The sequence below is a fragment of the Myotis nattereri genome, assembly GCF_964212035.1.
Source record: "Myotis nattereri genome assembly, chromosome: 9".
Classification (NCBI taxonomy): domain Eukaryota; kingdom Metazoa; phylum Chordata; class Mammalia; order Chiroptera; family Vespertilionidae; genus Myotis; species Myotis nattereri.
Genome location: NC_138084.1, coordinates 16,055,638 through 16,074,568, shown reverse-complemented (window position 1 = coordinate 16,074,568; position 18,931 = coordinate 16,055,638). Strand labels below are relative to the sequence as shown.

Genomic DNA, 18,931 nt, shown 5'->3' with positions numbered 1-18,931 from the left:
CTGAATATAAAGTGTAATTGAAAGAATTCATAAAATGAAGAGAGACCTGCAAATATCTGGAGCATGGTGTCTATGTGAGCACAGTAAGCTATGAGCCCAAAGAGCCGGGGAGAGGCCACATGCTTAAGGGTGTGTCTTCCTCCTGAGAGCTCAGGTTCCGAGGCAGTCGGAGCTCCTGAAGGCACTTTCAATTGGGTGGTGGAGTCGAGGGGGGGGGGGGCTCCATATGGTAGGAGCTTCTTAGGGGACCACTGCAGCAATCTAGGCAAGACCTGCTGAGTGAACTGCCTGCAGCTGTGGGAAGGGAGGACCAGATGGACCCCAATGGCATTCTTCTTGTCTTTCTCATCTTGCCTCTCTTAATCCAAGTCAAAGAGCCAGAAGAAAACCCAGCAATTATGAGGTCCGACTCCTCTTCCATTACACAGATGGGAAAAACTGAGGCTCAGTCACAGGACAGGCCTCAGCCAAAGTTAAGAGAAATGACAGCTGGAGGTGTGTGGGGCTCATAGCCGAGCTCTGGTTGGATCTGGAGGTTAAGTCGACTTTGCTGGTAACTTTGTCTCAGAGGCCTGTCTCCTCTCCAGTGTCTGAAAAAGAGAGAGGCCCCTCCTATTAGGTGGCTATGAGTCCAGGTTAGGCCTGGGCACAGGAAGTGGGAGGGAAGCCGTTCACCTTGCAATGCTGTGCAGGTGCCATCTTGGTTCTGCTGAGAATGAGACCAAAACTCAATTTTAAAAGGCAACTTTAATAAAAAGTCCCTATAGCCCTTTAGCTGTTTAGTATTGGGAACTGTATGTAGAGCTCGCGAAGTATGTCTCAGTGCTGTGGCTGATGCAATGGTGTGAGCACACCAGGAAGTAGCAACGCCCGCCTGAACGAAGAGCCACGTGCATAGTACCCCAGCCTTTCAGCCATTGGTCATCTGTAGCAACGTGTCTCCCTCTGATTGGTCCCCTCATGCTATATATACCCCTGTAGTTCCACAATAAAACGGATCTGCATCACTGAACCTGGTCTCCGGAGTGGAGCATGCAGACCCCTAGCACGTTGGGGTTCCGTCGTCCTCACCCCCGAGAGACCCCCTGCTTCAGGGAACAGCAATTTAAAAAAAAGCTATTGCCCTGTGAGGCTGCGGCGGCCCTTGCAAGGCTGTGACAGCCCCTGTGAGGCTGCGTGAGGCTGTGACGGCCCCAGCGAGGCTGCGACGGCCCCTGTGAGGCTGCAATGGCCCCTGGGAAGCCGGTGGAACCGCACGAGCCACCCAGACTGCTTCGTCGACGGCCTGCGAACCAGCTCGCAGCCCCACGCACAACTATCACCCGAAGGGCGAGAGGGGCGAGAGCAGCTGTAGTGTTGCTTTCTTCTCAGTTTTGGTAGCGAAATCCTCATTTTAAACATAAGAGGATACATTATTTTAAAAAGCCGTTATGTGGCTCCGCACCCTTTCTGAGTAGAGCATGAACAAGTTGTGAGAGACCTTTCTGAGCACAGGGACACGTTGCGGATGGAAATAGCTACATTTTCCATGTGTATGACCTTTGACCCGGCGACAAAAAACGTACACCTATGGATGAGGACACTGGCGGGGGGTGGGGGGCGGGGGGGGGTAAGGGCAGAGAGTGGGGTGGGAACTGGGTGGAGGGGAGCTATGGGGGGGAAAAAAGGGGAACAACTGTAATAATCTGAACAATAAAGATTTATTTTTTTAAAAAAAAGCTATTGAAGCTACCATCTAGACGTGCAAACTGAGGTAGGTTGGATACCTCCTGGAAAACAGTCTAGGAACTAAAACATGGTGGCCCCCAACCACCCACAGCTAGAAGAGTCAGGAATTTTAACATCTTGACATGGTCAGGTTTAGCTTTGGAAAATAACTTCTGAAAGCTAGGTGGTCAATGGCTAGCAAAGGTACCTGAAATAGTGCTGCAGCATGGAAAAAAGAAATTCCAGGCTAGTGTGTAGCTTATGAGGATTTGAAATGCCTCTAAGTGTGAACAAACAGAACTTGTAGAGTGCCTGGAGAAGGGCTCTGGCCCACCCAATGGTTTAGTTTCTTGATTACCATAATTATGTATCCATAATGCATGTTATAGGAAAGGAAAAAAGGCAACCAGGTCCTGGACGGTAATAGTCTATGTCTGTGTAAGCTGTGTGCAGCCTCTGACATGTACCTTACTAGCAAAGGCCTTGGATGCACTGCAGAGTGCTTATCTAAGCTTTAACCCATGTTGACCCATGTTAACCCATGTTTCCATGCTATAACACGTCAAAGAGAAGGAAAGCCTGTCCCAATCCAGGCCACGCAGATTTCAGAAGCTAAAGCTGAGCTGATGTTGGAAAAAACAAGCCCACAATGGACCTGGAGTTAAAAGAACCTGGATTGCATATTCCAGTGTCATCAACTGTGTCACATTGCTACGCCTCAGTTTCCTCATTTGTAAAATGTTTGTAAGATGAGAGCTGCTTTTGCTTCAAGGTCATTTTATAATTCAATGCCAAATCCCTTTGGTATGGTCTTGGTGTTTGGTGTTTGGTGTTTGGTAGGGTGAAGATGAAGACTTGGAAGTAACATTAGGTAGGGACAGCTCAGCAAATGAGTCTCATTAGGTCAAGTGCCCGTGTGTCCCTGTGTGTTCAATGACTTGTGATGTTTGTCTCTCTGTGAAGAGGAGAGCTTTTTGTCTGGTTGATTTGTTCTTTGGACACTGTGAAGGCCGTTATACCCCCCAAAATGTGTTCAACATTTTTCCACCATATAATGTTTTTTCCTTTCTTTTCAAATGTGCTCTCCCCTCTGTGCCCTTGCATGCTTCGGGTGGTAACTTTGTTCCTGCTTTGTGAGCATGGTGTCCTCCAGCCTCACTCCTAGTTACTCTCTGTGCCAGGCTGGAGTGGGGGCGGGTGGAGGGATGCCACCCTCCCCACCCCCGTGTCAGGAACAAGGGACAGAAGAGCAGCTATGGTGGCAGATGTCCTGCCATAGTCATTTTTACACGAGGAGACTGGTCAAACCAGTAAGAGAAGCCATAGGACTAACCTCCCTGAGCTTCCAGGCTCAACACATTCTCATTTATGACCCAAGTCCTTCCCCAAGGGATTCCAGGTATTGCTCTCTGCACAGACTCCTTCTAGGCACTGCCCTAGGCCCCCTTGCACTCTGTGGCCCCCCCCCAGGAATGTAAACACTGACAAAGTCTTCCTCTTCCTTATATCTGATTTCTTAATTTCTTGGCTGTCTGGATTGTGCTCATTTAGTTCAGTCTAGTTTCCTACTTTGGAAAAAACACACCCAAAAGACGAAACCATTTCCTCTTGCCCCAACACGAATGATCATATCCAGAAATGCTTACAAAATACCTTTTTCATGCACAGTACTTAACAATGCCATTATTCATAAAATTTCCACCATGAGTGGAGCTGTGTCTGTGACACACAGCACTTTCTGCTTCTTTGCTTGTATGTGTGTCCTCTTCCAGCCACAGGTAGCCAGAAACACAGCTCTAGTTGAACAAACTTGGCTTATTAGCTCACGGCAACAAAGGAGAAAAGCAGCTCCTGGGGAACATGGGCAGTGTCAATAAGAGGGTGTTGGAATGAACCTATTATAGGATTTGGGTGTGTTTAAGTGGTTTGGGGGGAGGATTCAAGGAAGTGGGGCTTTGCTCTGGACTGGATGCTGTCAGGCAGAGGCGTTAATTCTATGATTAGGATCTTCCTAAGTCTTGTCTAAAAGGCAGGAGGAGTGAAGTGAGATGCAAGACATAATTGCTAAAAAGCAACAGTCACTCCTATCAGCCAGGCTAGGAGGATGTCTGATCATTCACTGTGGCTTAGAGAATCCAAAGGGCGAATCCAAAGGGCCAAGTGAGTCAGGACATGTCTGGCTGCTTTTCTCTTCCTTGGTCTTCCCTCTGGCCAAAGGCAAAGTCAGACTGCAAGGCATTCACCTGTCATATCCAGGCCTTCACTATTGCCAAAGGTGTACTGATTAGAAAACTGTGTAGAGAATGTATCCTGTAGTTTGGACAAGAGTTAGTGTCTTACTCTCCTTGTGCAGCCTGACTTTCCTAAACTTCTGCTGTGACAAGGGCTGCACAGTAGCTTTGAATATTGGACAAAATACAGGAGGCAGTTGTAACACAGGCAGGAACCAGAAACAAAACTTGTTATTGGTTCTTGTAATTGATCCTGAAGAAGGGGCCTGGATTATCAAATCCAGACAATGGAAACGTGTCCCAAATTCACCATTTTTTTAAAAGAGGGATTAGGGGGACTTTTCTTTTAGCTGACTTAGAGATAGATGATCTGTTCCACTCCTGCCTGAAGTGTTTATAGAGATGTGGACAGAGGGATTGCTATAGTATAGGTTCCCTTCGGGCTATCTCAGAAGAAATTAAGGGCCCTGTGCGATCTTCCATGGCAACTGGGACTAGCACACTAAAATTTAAATGGGTTGGTTTGGCTTCCAGACTAGTTGTGTAATTTATAATGCCTTCCAGTGTTGGGGGCCATCTTGGACCGTCCTCTCCACTGTATTCTCCCGGCTGTGGAAATTGTAGTTTGCAGACTGTGCACGGAGAGCGAGTGTTGGCACAGTTTTTCCTGGTCGTTTGTGTTTGCTTCTTCTTGGAAATGTCTATACATTCTTTTAACAAAAACATGATCCACTGGAGAGATGGTCATTTTGAACTCTGAAAGTCACTAAAACTTGTCTTGAAATCAGAGGAAAAGAGTGTGTGGCAGGTGGTATGAGCCTGATGGCCACATAAAAAGTAACCCAGTGGGGCACAGACCATAGTGGCAATGTCACTTATCCCAATGTCACTCAGCCCGCCCCCCGCCCCCCTTTAGGGTGAGAAGTTTTCCTTAGTGGAGTTAGCTTGTGCAAAGCAGGATGGATTTTCTAAAGAGAATAAGCTATAGTAGCAAGAATATTCCCAATATTAGTTTCCATTTCTCATGGGCTAAGTTTTACTGATAAGGTTGTAATGACCAAAGCATATTTTTTGACATGGGGTCAAGGTCCAATTTTTAGAAAATATAAGTTTGGGATTAATTATATAAGGGAAACTTAAGTATCAGAAGGACTGCTAGAAGGAAATCTACCCTCTGAAGTGTTTAAAGCAACAGTTGTTAAATGTTTGTTGTCAATTGTCAGCAGTAGTTATGGGATGGAAAAAAAAAACACACACTGGAGAATTTTATTTTTTCCTTAAGGGGCAGAAGACCTCAAGGGGTCAAAAATAATAGGACTTAGATAAGAGAGGTCTTAGAAGCTCTTCTTTTCTGCAGTCAGCTTTTTCTTGAAGTTTTAGAAGAATCCTCAGTTTGAGGATCTCCAGTGGGATTGAGGTCCAGTGGGTCAGTGGTGTCTTTTCACCTGGGAAACACCTTCGTGTTTGCTCTTAATTGTTAATGGTACTAGATCCGGTCTTTCGAGGCTCAGAGGCTGCTGCTGTCTAGCCGTTTCAGAATACGGGGGAACACCAAACCTCCCGGCATTCAGGCCACGCAGGGGTGTTTCTGTGGAGCCTCGCCCTGGCTTGCCACCCAGGTGTCTCAGATGTATGCCCTGTCAGAGTCCAAGGTCCTGGGCCAAGGCAGCGAGAGCTTAGCTGAATCTTGCTGGAACCTCCATTTCTGTTATACCCTCTCTCCAACATCCCTATCATGGAGCAAAGTCAGGTTTCTTGACTCATTGCTGTGGGAGAGAACACACTTCGTGAAGAACTGGGGGGGCTTTCTTATATGTCCTTGACTACTGGAAGCTTTGGGAGCACAGAGCCCATGCGCTGCATTCCTCAGTGTGTTGTGTTGTCCTGCCACGGAGTGGGTGGCTTAGAAGATGCCATTTAAGTTATCAGGTGGGTAAGGCCTGAGAGATTTTAACCTTTTAAAGAGGCCTGTGACCTGGCACAGCTGAAAAATTAGCCACCCCTCTTTCTCTTTTTGGCCTAAGGGGCCAAACGGAAGACACAGGCCGACTGCACAAAGAGGAAGACAGCTCTTGAGGAGCAAATCCCAAACTAGAACCTCCTTCCTATTGTTTTCCAAGAATGGGAAGTTGAACTTGTACGCCTGGACTGAACTGAGACCATGGAGACTGTGTGGGTGGGGGCTCTGCAGGGAGAGGGAAGGGAACTCTCAGTGCTGCCTGTCCTGAAGAATGGAAGTGATAACAGCAAGAATAATTGCGATGATTTCTCCGCTGTTTATCTTGGTTTCAGTTGCTCTTCCTTCCTTCGTCTTCCTTTCCCTCCTCTGGTCTTGCAAATTCAAGAAGTCCATAGATATTCGTGGCACTTGTGCGCCAGGCCCTGGAATTGGGTTATAAAGATGAGTAAGACAAGGTCCCCAAGGCTCACCCTGCAGTGATTGATGAGATTGGGGATGATGGCAGAGAAATGGTAAGCATCTGCTTCCTATTCTGAACCCTCTGGGCTCTAGATAGCTTTTCACGTCCTCTTTGGGTCTATGCAAGTACATAGAAAAAAAGAGGCATCTTTTTGCTCTTTAAAAGGCAAGATGAGAGTCTCCTGATGGCTCCTGTGGCCATTTGGAAGGAGAGGAGGAACTCAGATGCTGGAGGGACGGCCTTAGCCAGCCATTTCCAGCGGCCCTGCTCTGAGGGGGGTCTGTGGGGATAGGATGGAGTGTTGGAACAAGGAGTAGAGTGGTTAAGCAGTGATTTGGGTTGAATCAAGAAGGATCAAGGTTAGAACTCGGGCTGGAAATGAAAAATAGGGCAGCTGGAGTGGCCTGGCGACTGGTGGAAGAGGGCCTTGTCCAACAGCCTCAGGGCCCCCAGTCTGTCCTTGTCCCTCTATTTCCCCGAGGTCTGAAGAAGGAGAGGCTGGGGGGCACACTCGCTGGGACTGAGATGCCTACCCTCGACATGCTCTACAAGACCCCCCAGAGGCCTGCGGCCTTCGTTCTCCCCCAGGGCAGTGTCTCTCTCCTTCAAAATCCATCTTCATTAGTAACTATAAATGTCAGAGTCAGAGCCATTAGAAGGCTGTGCCTAGATAAATAATGCTTTTCATATTTAATTTACGAGTAGTTCTGCAGCCTCTTTGGGGTGTGCTGGGTTAATTAAGAGCTGAATTAGATGGAGCTGCATCTCCCTAAGGTGACTCAATTAAACTTTCTTGAAAAAAAGAAAAAGTAAAAAAAGGTGGTCGAAGAAAGGGGTCTATTGGAGGATACCACCCTTTCATCATGACCTCAGCCTAGGGTTGCTTGCAGGGCAGCTCAGGCTGCTTTTAGTTCAGCCTTTCCTTCCTTTACAGTTTGAGATTCCCTCCAGCCCCTGAGCAGACAGTCCAGCTGTGGAAGTACAGGGTATTGCCCAGGGTGAGCCAAAGCCACCCTGCTTCTCTGCAGCCATGAAACTGGTTAACTAAGCTGGGCCAGTTGCCCATGGGACGCTGCTAGGAGTTGGATGTGGTACTGAGGAAGCTGATCCCCCACCTCAGGCCAGGACTGTGGCTCTGAAATTCCAGCCCCTATTTTCAGCCCTTCTGCCCCCCAATTCAGTCTCCTTTGCTGGGGCCGAGCAGACAAGGGCCATGTGAGTCCTGAGCGTTCCATGGGTTGATGAAATCCCACAGAGCTCTGACCTCCACTGGGAGGGCTGGAGCCCTCTGGCTGCGGGAAGCTGCTGTGGCTGGTGGGGGTCAAGGCACTGCAGCCCCCCACTACTTCAGGGGATCAGACCACAGAGCTCAGACAATTTGGTCCACCTTTCCAGTTCATGGGGAAGCAATATGTTCAAACTCCTATAATGACTCAGCTGGTACAGAGGTGGGGCCAGAACCTCAGGCTGCTGCCACCATCACCCTCAAATATGTGTGTGCCTAATCACCCCCCATTCATGAACTCGTGGAGTCACAGAAGACTCTTGCACACCTCCAATCTGGCCGCCCTCAGATATTCCAAGTCCTGTGGGGACAGAAAGTTCCCCTGTATCACCCAGAACCAACCAGTCTCCTACTCTGACCAGAGCTTCCCACACCCCTGGAGACCCTGCCACATACTGCGTTGTCACAGCGTCTGCACACTTTCAGAGAAATAGAGACTGTCAGCACCCCCTATGTTTCCAGACATAGTCACCAAGTGCCAGGTACTCTCAGATGTCTCCTGACCTCATTACCACACCCTTACCCTCCTCGTGTGAGCCTCCGGCTGGGGAAACAGTCCCTCTGACGAACATGTGTGCACACACCCCTCAGCATGGGGTCCAGACTGCGGCTTTGTTATGCAAAAAGGTGGAATGCTCTTTATGATTGCCCCTCAGCCTCCAGAGCAATTAATTGTAGACTTTGCAGCAAGTAGAAAATGAAGAATAGAAAGAATAGGAGAAGCAGTCTTCCATGCAGGCGCGACTGTGATGCCCCTCTACCCTGCAGGCCCCCAAGAGGACACTGTTTTCTGTCTCATCCATCAAACCTGGCTTGGTGACATCTTATCTCTGAGGATGTGTTTCCTTCACAGGGTTCCTATAGCAAAGTAGGCTGAAACTTGGCCCCCGCCAGCCCCCTTCTCTCTGGTTATATCTTCAGCCTTAGGGAGAGGCTGAGGGAGGCCTGAACAATGGGGTGGGCGCTTTCCGGTGGGTAGGCGGCCTCTGCTGCTCTCTGCATTGAGCTGGTTTCTGACTTGTGGCTTCCCCTCCAGTTTCATGGCCAAGTTCCTATCTGGGGGCAGAGTTGGCTTCCCTCGCTGGCTCTCTTTGGGCTCAGTGTTATCTTTCCTGGATCTTGATACCTTGCAGATATTCACCGGGATCGATCTCAGGATGGATAGACTCCCCAAAGCAGTTCTGACTTGAGAGCTGGGAGGGCCTCCGATATCGTCTCTCCCCAACCCCTACTGTACGGAGGAAGAGGAGGGCCTTGACCGTGGCCACGTAGCGGGTCAGGGGCAGGCCGGATCCAGGCCCAGTGCTCCTGCCTCCCGCCAGCCTTCTTCCCTGTCACTCTTCACTGCACATACCGCAGCTCTATCTCATGTTGCTTTCAGCCCATTCCTTCATTTTTATCTTGTATAGGTGTCTCTTGCTTTATAGAGCAGATAAGTTCTTCTAAACGTTGTTTGTAAGGAAAAGCACAACATTATGTTCAAGTCAACAATATCTAGATGTGCTTTGATTCCCGGTGTCCAGGACGGGGGTAGATGGTTTTCCTTCTCACTCTCTATGAATGAAAGTTCAGGTTAACGCAGTGACGGGGGCCCGTGGGACCTACCGTTCCACCTCCATCAGATCTCACGCTCAGCTGACACTCCGCAACTCAGCTCCATTAACTCATCATTACCTCACTGACTCCTTCCCACACCAGGGCCTTTGCACGCGCCTCTGTTTGAAATGCCGTCTCTCTTTCTGGTATTTGTTTAGTCAGCTCCTTTTTATAGAGCTCAAATGTCACTTCTACAGGGAAGCTCTGATTCCCAGTCTAAGTGGAGTTCCCCCATTTCCAACTCTTTGGACATACTTTTATTTTCTGCTGTAACATTCAAATAGTAATTTTAGAATTATTTTATGCTGCCTCTGTCTTACTGCTGCTGTATTCCTAGGATTTAGAAGAGTGATTGCAGCGAATGGCTACTCAGTTCATATTTGTGAACTAAACGACTATGAATATAGAAAAAAAATGTTTGTAAAGAGAGCTTTTAAACATTAAATGCATTGGAAAGTGTGTCCTCCCTCCCCAGGGCTTTGCTTTTTAGGTCCTAATATCTGTAGTGCTGTAGTTTAAAAGGGATTTTCATATTTCCGTTGATCCTCAGAAGAGCCCTGGCTGATGGCAGGGTGGGCGGTGAAATGACCCCTGAGAAAGTGGCAGAGCTGTGATAAAAGGGTTCCTGGGTCCAACAAGTTTGAGAAACGGGGTGTTCTATCGCTCCCTCTTGGAGATTGACCAACCAAGCATATCAGCGCATTAAAGGCTCTGGGCAGTCCTGCTATAAAACCGGCTATAATTCTTTTCAGAAACATACTTGACTATAGGATCCTTTCTTTCTGGAAATGCCCGTTCTGTGGAATACACACTGGAGACATTGGTCAGTTTATTTTCTGTGTTATCTGGGGGTTTCCCCTCCCCCGGGGTAAGTGAGGCCCACTGCACACTCCCCTCGGGGCTCAATCCTTTTCCCCCTGGAGCATCCCAGCCCCTGGATACTCCTCAGGCCACGAGAGGCTCTAGCTGTTGTCTCTGGCTCCTTACATAGCAGGGTGAGAGCAGGGAGGGCTCATGGTGGGGCTGGGCAGGGTGACCGGAAAAAGCTCCATAGACTAAGTGAGACAGAAGGCTGGTGGAGGTGGGACCAAGCCTTCCCAGAACATGGTGGAGGGCTCCTGGTCCCACTCACTATGCCCCCCCCACAACCATGGCTCCCTGCTACTGCTCTGTCTGCTGAGAGCATTCTCTATCATTCTCTCTGGAGCTGTTACATCTCCTCTACTCCTTGTCTTCATGACTTCAACCATAGCTTGGATTTCTTCACCTCTTGCCTGGACCTTGGGTTGAAGAGCTGTGAGAAGTCAGGCTTTCCTGCCACCTCCTTGCCTTTGATTGTACGGTTCGTCCCCTCCACCCGCAATGGCCTTTTCTAACATATCCTGAGGGAGGCTAGTCTGATGCTCACATATGCAGTGACTGACCTGGAGCAGGGCCTCCTCAGGAAGCGACTGAATGGCAGGGGGCGGTGCTCACTATGTCTGTGACCCTCAGAAGGGCTTCCAGTGCTGGCCACGTGAGCTGCCCCTGGAGAAGAGGATGGAATGGGTCTCCCATCTTTCCTGATGCTCTCTTGGAGGTCTGCATCATGGCCAAGCAGCCCTCTGCTGCGGCCCTTTGTTGACTCATCGACACTTCAAGTCTCCCCGGAACAAGGCAGTCGGCGTTTTGGGTGCAAGGGCAAGAGTCTGCTCTCACCTGGTGACGTGGGGTGGGCTCACTGTTCCCTCCCTGCCTGATGCCTCCACAACCTCAGCCTGGCCATGCATCACAGCGTGCATAGGGCAACAGAGTTCTGGATCTGAAGCCAGGCAGTTTGACCTTGCAGAAGCCACTTTTTGCTTCTTGTTTATTAATAAGCTTCAGTTTATTAACTTTGAAAACAAGGGCGATTAGTATCTTCCTCATAAAGATCTAGTGAGGGTGAAATGTGATGATAGATTTTTAAAAAGTACTAATAAAATACAAGCAACTTGCCCATTCTCCCCATGAATGGAGAAGTCCACCTACGGGTTTCCATGCAAATGAAATGATGGTGCTTGGTCCTCATGGATGTTTGGTAAAATCGATCTTTTATCACTCCTATAATCTCCCCACTCGATGTCAGTTACTGGAAAAAGGCAAGTGGAGGGTTAAAATCACATCAGCCTGACCTGAGTCAGCCTCAAGCCTAGCAAGAGTCAAGCCCCAGCTTCTGCCCTCGAAGCACATTGGTTACCTCAGGGTAGTGCCTGACTTCTTGCATAATGATTCCCCAGGGGTGGGATTGGGACCCCTTGCCGGGCACTTCTTATATGTGGAATTTGTGAGTGATCCACCCAGGAAAACCAGTGTCCGCTTCCTGGCTGGACACGGGGTCTTTCTCATTTTGTCATATTGGGGCTCCCAGAGCTGCAGCCGAGCTCTCTGCAGGGGAGCAGTCTGCGGCTGTGTGGGGCACAGGTGGTTTTCCACTTGGGCTATCAAAGCTCCAGGCTCACTCCCACATCCTGCTCTCGGGATCACATTGTAGTGGCCCAGGCCGCCTTCCCTGTTTCTGGGTGAAGGATGCGGCCTGAGCTCAGCACAGGGCAACTAGCCCCCCGCTGCGGGCAGGTCAGAGGCCAGGCATCCCTGGGATGGAGGACGACACTGTGGATGGGTGAGTGCTGTTTGGAGAACTGCAGCTTGTGTGTGTGTGTGTTAGCTGGAGCCTGGGGGGTGGGCAGTAACACAGATGTTGGAATTTTGTTCGGTTTCTTTTCTGTTTTCCTGACATGAGGGTGGGGGTGGTGAGCATGGTGATTAGTCAGACAGGCAGGTTTGCAGTCTGTTGTGCAAGGTTTTGTCCCTGGGATGGGAAGGTCTCTCCCCACCCGAGTCTCAGGCTGGGATTCTCTATGCACCGAAGGGTGGATGAAATGGGAAGGGCTGCTGGTTCAGAGGAGCTCAATATCCAGTGCCCTGCTTTAGATTCAGCCGGGGCCTCACTTACTGGGTCATGTCGACCTCTCATTTTATGGTCACTTCTGCAATTCATCTGGCCGCTACTTAATGGCCACTTACTATGAGCCTGGCCCTGAACTAGGGCGTGGGTTTACAGAGATGAGTAGCCTGGGACCCTGACCTCAAGGTGCTCCCAGTCTAGTGGGAGAGGCAGACTCACAGACATTTAAAGGGCAACATGATGAATTCTACTTTCTCAGGAGGAAGCTGAGGGTGGAGTGGGGGAATGGCTTGTCAGGGAAGGTGACTAGGGGTGAGATATCAGAACTGAATAGGTTCTCTAGAGAGACAAGGGCAAGGTAAGGAGAATGGGTCTGAGCTGGCTCCTCTGTAAAGTCGGAAGGCATCAGTCAGGCCAGACCGTGGTGTTAGTGGTGGCCCGAGGCAGGGTGGCCGGGGCAGGAGGTGGTGTGGCAGAGTAGTGGGCCAGCGCAAACTCAGCCCCCGCGAGGGGCGGCCTGTGGGCCATAGCAGAGTTAACACAGGGTGGGAACTGGTGCTGAAAGCCAGTGTTCAAGCCCGTATTTTAAAAAGGCAGGTGGAGGGGGAGTGAGGGCTTGCCTTGGTTTTTTCAAATCCCTACGCTGCTTAGCATGAAATAGGACTTGGAGTTTGACCTTCTTGGGAATTGCCAGTCCCTCGACCCCTGAGGTCACTGTCCTGTCCCAGAGCATGGACATGGGGCCAACCAGCCAGGAGGCAGCCAGGAGGCACTGCTCTTCAGGAACAGGCCTTGAGAGATCACCCCCTGCCTCCTTCAGGAAAGGGCTTGGAGTAGAGGGACAAGACATGGTTGAGGGAGTGGGAGGAGCTGGGATTGGCTGAGAGGCTCCAGAAAGGTCCTTTAGCGTGGACTTTGACCTGTCACCAGGTCCCCAGTTCTCTGGCCCTGTGAAGAGGGTGCTGACAGTTCTCACTGTAGAACCTTGACATTTCCCCCACTAGTCAAGGTTCATTAATTTCCTTTTTTCCCTCCTTAGAAGACAGATTTGGAACAAAAGCCTCAACTTGTGGTGCTGTAGGGTGCCTTTGTGTGGCCCCCCCACCCCTTCCTGCTTCCTAAGCTCTTTCAATCTCTCTGGCACACACCTGTCTACTCCTTGTTCTGCGTGTTCACCGCCTGCTGTGGTGACTCTGGCCCCTATCTGCTGCTTGCAGCTGTCCCTGGGGGCCAGCCCCCGCCCCCACCCCCACCCCCCCACCCCGCCTCCATTCTCTACTTCTGGCTCCAAAGGCTTTGCACATTTCCAAAGCAAGGCCTGAAGTCCCATTCCAGAAGCCCAGAATTTTGTTTTGTTTTTTTTGTTTTTGCAAGGTTGAGCAGAGAGGGACGTCATTGCTAAGGGAGTCAATAATTGAGGGTGGGGTGGGGCAGGACGTGGCACAGGGACCCTTTTCGGGCAGTCTTAAAGCCATAGCAATAATAATGACCGGCTTTTATTGTCTAGTGTGTGCTTGCTACTTTGTTAAATGGTCTATTTAATCCATTTGTTTCCCTTACTCCTCTCAACAACCCAAGGAGGTATTACTGTCCCTGTTGGAAATGGAGGCCCAGAGAGGCAGTGGGGACAGCAGCTGTTTCACCACTTCCTTGCTGGGAGAGCTTCTTCCTCAGGGGAGCAGTCCTCTAACACATCCCTCAGCCCCCAGCCGGGACTGACTCAGAGAGCCATGCGTGATGAGGAGGGTCTTGGGTAGGAGTCTCCTTCAAGCAGGCCCTTGGTGTCTTGTTCTAGGTCACAGTCGGAAGACAGTGCTTGCAACCTGTGAAACTTCCTAGCCCCACACATCCCTGTACTATAGGGACTGCCAGCCAGGGCTGCTGTCCTGGAGCTGGGCAGTGGGAGGAGGTATGGGGGACAGCATTTTCTCTGTTACCAAGTCCTTGACTTAGGCCCCCACCTGTTCAGTGGGATGGAAGCAGGTGTCTGTACCCCAAAAGCCTTCCCCGGGGACCCAATTTCAATGTTCTTCCTTTGGGTCCCAGGACCGTAACATTCTCCCTCTGTCCCAGGAGCTGGAGCTCAGGCCTGGGGCTCTCCATTCCTCTCCACCCTCACGTCCCCACCAGGAGCCCCTGTTCCCTGACAATCCCTATGGCTCTGGAATGTTCTCTTTGCTGTTTTCCACAGCTTGGCTTGGGGCCCTGCAGGCTGCAATGGGAAAATTTAGACCTTTAAAAACGATGTCTTTTAGAGGGTGAGGAGCTAGTTATTAATGTGAAAAGACCCTTCTAGGACAGATGTATTCTGGGCTTGCTTGGAAAAGAGGTGAGCAATAATAGTTGAGGCACTTGGGAGAGGGACAGAGATAACTGACCTCCAGGGGAGAGTTTTCTGGAATGCCCAGGAAACCAGTGGGCTGGTTGCAATAACTCGAGGTGTCCCCACACTTGCCTTTCAGGCTCTGGGGGGATGCTTAGGCCCTGTGAGGGTCTCCCAGAGGTAAGCACTCAGAGATGCTTGATGAATAGATAACCATAAGAGGGGTCTTTTGTAGATAGCATTTCTAGTATGGATTTAAACAGGGTATGGGCATGGGTGAGAGGTGAGCTGTTTTAGGGTCTGCGGAGACTTTTCACCCCACAGAGGGGACTGCCTACAGCTGTCACCTGTCAAGGAATGACCCTGGGTGGCAGGAAGTTTCTCACCTACACAAAGGAGGTGGGGCCTAGCCAGGTGCAGCCAGTGATTTGGGGAGGTGGCTTGGGTGGAGATGCCCTGAGTGGCCACAGGAGTGCTGGGGAGCAGTCTGCCCTGAGAGCCAGGGCCCTGGGCACCCATCCCAGCACCTAGCCGATTGTCCTCTTGGAAAGAACCTTGGTGTGCTGTTCTGTAAAACGGAGGTGTTACTATTCGTCCCACCTTTCTGCCTCTTCTGCCACTGCGTGAGGATGGCATGGGCCACTGATGTGAGGCTCAGAGAAGACTTGTGCCTGGAGAGTTGGGGTCTGCAATGAACCCTCTTCCTGGCAGAATAAACCCCTCCTCATGGTTCCAGGGTATTTGGCTCCCCCTTAGTTCCACCATTTATCTCTATGTGGCCTGATCCCTTACTTTCTGGCTTGTGTCCGCTGTGCCCCCACCATACTGGAATGTGAGCTCATTTGGGACAGGGCTGCTGCCTGTTTCTTGCTGCCTCTCCTGTGCTCCATTAGGCCTGTGCTCCAAGGTGGTCCTCAATGTCTCCTTCAGGGAGGAGGGGTGCTGCTGCTGGGACGTCTGTGTGATCCTTACCTATAGGAAAAATGGGGCTCAGAGATTCGGTGACTTTTCCAAAGCAACTAAGCTTCCAGGACAGACTGGCCCAAGGCAGCCCTAGTCACAGGGGCCTAATGCCCTGTGCGACAGGGGGTGCCCGCCCCTAGTGTGAAGCTTGGGGGACCTGATAAGATAAGGAAAGCCAGGTAGGGGACACTGACCGCTGTGCTGACACCTGTCCTGTCCAAACTCCCACCATCTTTGCGTGGTGCGTTCCTTGTGGTGACTCTTGGTGACCTGGAGGTGGCCTCGATGACCCATGAGCCTGCCTACCTCTTGGACCTGAGACCTCCTGGGGCCTCCCCAACTGTCCAAACTCTTTCCTTTCTTGGCAACCCTTGTACAGGGACAAACCCAGGAGGGACCTGGAGCCCCCCGTGCAGGCAGATCCTCCTCCTTGGTCTCCCCCTTCTGTGAACACTTTATAAACTTTCACAGTCTCCTTAGATGTTGCTGTTCAGCGGTGGCGAGCGGTGCTTTTGAAGACAGGCCTGGGCTGCTCCAGGCTCCGTGCTCAGGCTCCTCCGCATTTCATTTTCCCTCACAGTAACTCTGACAGGGATGTGTCATCGTGCAGATGAGAAAACTGAAGCTCAAAGAGGTGAAGTTATTTGCCCGAGGACCTGTGGCCAGGAAGTGGCAGAGCTGGGATTTGAACTCAGGACCCTGGAGCAAGCTGGCAGTTTCCGAGAAGCCCAGGCTCAGCAATAGTGAGCTTTGCGTGTCTCCGGGGACGGCTGCCTCTTGCTGCCCTCTTCCAGCCACACCGGGAGGGTGTTCTGGCCACGCTTGTTGGCCTCCTTGGGTCGGGGCGCTCCTGGGTTTGCTTGGAGATACAATGGAAGGGACCATACGAGGCAGTGACAGTAGAGAGTGAGGCCCAGAGGGCTAGACAGCGACCTGGACAGTCACCCTCAGCTGGAGGGCCTGGGTGAGGTGGCTGGCACCCCTGCAGCACCTAGTGTCTTCTTGGGGTTGGGTCCCAGCTTCTCTGAGGCTCGAGCTGCTTCTCTGAATGGCCCAGCCATGAGCTTTTCCCAGCTGGGCAGGCACAACCAGTGCGTTCTGGCTGGAGTTGAGGGAGGGAGACAGTGGAGAGAGGCCCTTTGACACTCGTTTTAATTTCACTTTTTGAATAAGGAACAGCTCCCATGGGTTAAGGAAAGGGGACCTAGCATGGAAAGTCTTCCCCCGCCTCTGTCTCCAGCAGTGTGGCTCCTCTTCGCAGAGGTGTGTGTGTGTGTGTGTGTACATAATGTAAACACACACAAGCAGGTATGTATAGACAGTATTTTAAAATGTTTGCACACTATCTGGCACATACTGTTTTGCACGTCACTTTTTCTTTAATAGTGTATGTTGGTGACCTATATTAATATACAAAGAGTGTTCTTAGTCTTTAATTATGGCTGGGTAATATTCCATTCTATGGATGTACCATCATTTTTTTTTTAGTGAAATATAATTTATATGCAGCAAAATGCACGTGTCTTTAGTGGATAGCACAATGAATGTTTGCATAGGTATATGCCCACGTGAACAACCACCCAAATAGAGAACTCTCCATTACCCTGGAAAGTTCCCTTGCACCCTCCGCAGTCAGTCTCCTCATCAAGAAGTTGCCATCATTCTGACTTCTGTAACCCCACCTCAGTTTTTTTTTTAAATGGGGATAATCTCTTTGCTGCATCAGTTGCAAGGATGAGGACCATTCTCAGCGATCAGACTGTTGATGTTCCAGAAAATGTGGACATTGCTCTGAAGGGACGTACAGTTATTGCGAAGGGCCCCAGAGGCCCCCTGCAGAGGGACTGCAATCACATCAATGTAGAACTCCGTCTCCTTGGGAAGAAAAAGAAGAGGCTTTGGGTTGACAAATGGTGGAGAGGTAGAAAGGAACTGGCCACCGTTCGCACTATCTGCAGTCATGTACGGAACACAGTCAAGGTGTTACACTGGGCTTCCCTTACGAGATGAGGTCTGTGTACACTCACTTCCCCGTCAATGCCATTATTTAGGAGAATGGTTCTCTTGTTGAAATCAGAAATTTCTTGGGTGAAAATATAGCCACAGGTTTCGGATGAGGTCAGGCGTTGCTTGATCAGTATGTCAAGCCCAGAAAGATGAGTTAATTCTTAAAGGGAATGGTATTGAACTTGTATTAAATTCAGCTGGTTTGATTCAGCAAGCCACAACAATTAAAACAAAGATATCAGAACATTTTTGGATGGTATCTACGTTTCTGAAAAAGAAACAGCCCAGCAGGCTGGTGAATAAGATCTGAGTTGTCCAGTTACAGCAACAGCAAGATTTATTTGTGATATTTTAAAGATGCAATGAAAGCCAATATTTGTGATATTTTAAAGATGCAATGAAAGCCAATAATTGGTTTAAAAAATAAATAAAATGGGCATAATGTTGGAACTGTCTCACTTGCTTGTTGTAAGATAATGCTATCACCTAGTACAGTGCCTGGCACATAGTAATTGTCTGACGAAGGATAGATATCAGAATTATTATAAATCCCTGCTTGGTACTCTTTCTCCTGCCTTTGCCTGGCTCTCCAATTACTCCAGATTCTTTCTTTCTTTCTTTCTTTCTTTCTTTCTTTCTTTCTTTCTTTCTTTCTTTCTTCCTTCCTTCCTTCCTTCCTTTCTTTCTTTCTTTCTTCCTTCTTTCTTTTCTTTTTTCTTTTCTTTTCTTTTCTTTCTTTCTCTCTCTCTCTCTCTCTCTCTCTCTCTCTCTCTCTCTCTCTCACACACACACACACACACACACACACACACACACACTCACTCTCACCGTCTAGCCATGGATATAGACCAAGAGGATCATTGTGCAAAACACATGAATGGCCCCATTGTTCCTGGGCTGAGTTCCCAGATCCAGCCAGTGTGGCATTGACCGGGGCTGGGCTGTCCAGTGAGAGGTGCCCATGGGCCCTTGACCACGGGCTGACCATACCTGGCAGGACACCCACTTTCCCTCCTTCCCCAGAGGAAGGCAGGAAAGAGCCCCAGTTTGGCCTGGGGCTGGGCAGGGGGAGCTGAGGGCATACTTGCCGATCTCCACGTGGCCTCCTGGCTCCTAAGTAGCAGGGGCTGGGTCCTGCAGATGGTGCACTCTAAGCTGGCGCCTCGGAGCTGAAGGGCTGGGGCAAGAGGAGGAATGAGGACCAGGTGAGAAAAGGGAAGTGGACATTGAATGCTTGCTTATCCCTTCTCCCCCCCTGGGGTGAATGAATGTGGGGTTTGGGGAAGGACCAGCCCATAGGGATCCACCTAGAAGCAGGCCTTTTAGGCCAGGTGGCTCACACCTCAGGAACTGACCCAGGAGGCCTCATGGTTGCCCCTGGGCCGGACCCCCCAGTCTAGGACCTCTGTGTACTGGCCTGAGAAGTGAATCTGTAGGCCTCCTGAGCTCCAGGAGTCCTCAGAGGTGAGGCCT

General features: G+C 50.1%; 1 pseudogene across 1 annotated transcript; it reads left to right on the top strand.

Moving 5' to 3' along the window:
- Nucleotides 1-17,185: 17,185 nt before the first annotated feature.
- LOC308524750 (large ribosomal subunit protein uL6-like) lies at nt 17,186-17,761 on the top strand (annotated as a pseudogene). Its single transcript has one exon. The product of its transcript is annotated as a large ribosomal subunit protein uL6-like (transcript).
- Nucleotides 17,762-18,931: the final 1,170 nt, after the last annotated feature.